The sequence below is a fragment of the Trichechus manatus genome, unplaced genomic scaffold, assembly GCF_000243295.1.
Source record: "Trichechus manatus latirostris isolate Lorelei unplaced genomic scaffold, TriManLat1.0 scaffold00196, whole genome shotgun sequence".
Classification (NCBI taxonomy): domain Eukaryota; kingdom Metazoa; phylum Chordata; class Mammalia; order Sirenia; family Trichechidae; genus Trichechus; species Trichechus manatus.
In genome coordinates, this window is record NW_004444132.1 from 2309353 (window position 1) to 2310665 (window position 1313).

Below are 1313 nucleotides of genomic sequence, written 5' to 3' on the forward strand. Positions count from 1 at the left end.
GAGTTAGAATTTTGTTCTACATTTTTCTCCAGCTCTGCCTGGGACCCTCTGTAGTGATCCCTGTCAGAGCAGTCAGTGCTGGTAGCCGGCACCATCTAGTTGTACTGGACTCAGTCTGGTGGAGGCCATGGTAGTTGTGGTCCATTGTCCTATGGACTAATCTTTCCCTTGTATCTTGTTTTCTTCATTCTCTCTTGCTCCCGAAGGGGTGATACCAATGGAGTATCTTAGATGGCTGCTCACAGGCTTTTAAGACCCCAGATGCTACTCACCAAAGTAAAATGTAGAACTTTGTCTTTATAAACTGTGTTATGCCAATTGAGCTAGATATTCCTTGAGACCATGGTCCCCAGAGCCCTCCGCCCAGCATTTCAATCCCTCAGGGAGTTTGGATGTGTCTATGGAGCTTCCATGACTTTTCCTTGTACAAGTTGTGCTGCCTTCCCCAGTATTGTGTACTGTCTTACCCTTCACCAAAGTTACCACTTATCTATTGTCTATTTAATATTCCCTCCCCTAACCCTCCTATCTCTCGTAACCAACAAAGACTGTTTCTTTTTGTGTGTAAACTTTTTCATGAGTTTTTTACAATAGTGGTCTCATGCAATATTTGTCCTTTTGTGATTGACTTATTTCACTCAGCATAATGTCCTCCAGTTTCATCCATGTTATGAAATGCTTCAGAGATTCATCATTGTTCTTTATCGTTGCTTGATACTGTGTTGTGTGTATGTACCATAGTTTGTTTACCCATTCATCTGTTGATGGGCATATAGATTGTTTCCATCTTTTTGCTATTGTGAACAATGCTGCAACGAACATGGGTGTGCATATGTCTATTCGTGTGATGGGTCTTATTTCTCTAGGATATATTCCTAGGAGTGAGATTGCTGGATCGTATGGTATTTCTATTTCTAACTTTGTAAGAAAGCACCATATCATTTTCCAAAATGGTCGTATCATTATGCATTCCCACCCACAGTGCATAAGAGTTCCAATCTCCCTGCAGCCTCTCCAACATTTTTTATTTCCAGTTTTTTTGATTTGTGCCAGTAATGTCTGGGGTGAGATGGTATCTCATTGTGGTTTTGATTTGCATTTCTCTAATGGCTAGTGATCGCAAGAATTTCCTCATATGTCTGTTGGCTGCTTGAATATCTTCTTTGGTGAAGCGTCTATTGATTTCCTTTGCCCATTTTTAAGTTGGATTATTTGTCTTTTTGTAGAGGTGTTGGATTTTCTTGTAGATTTTAGAGATTAGACTTTCGTCTGACTTGTAATGTCCAAAAATTTTTTCCCAGTCTGTAGGTTCT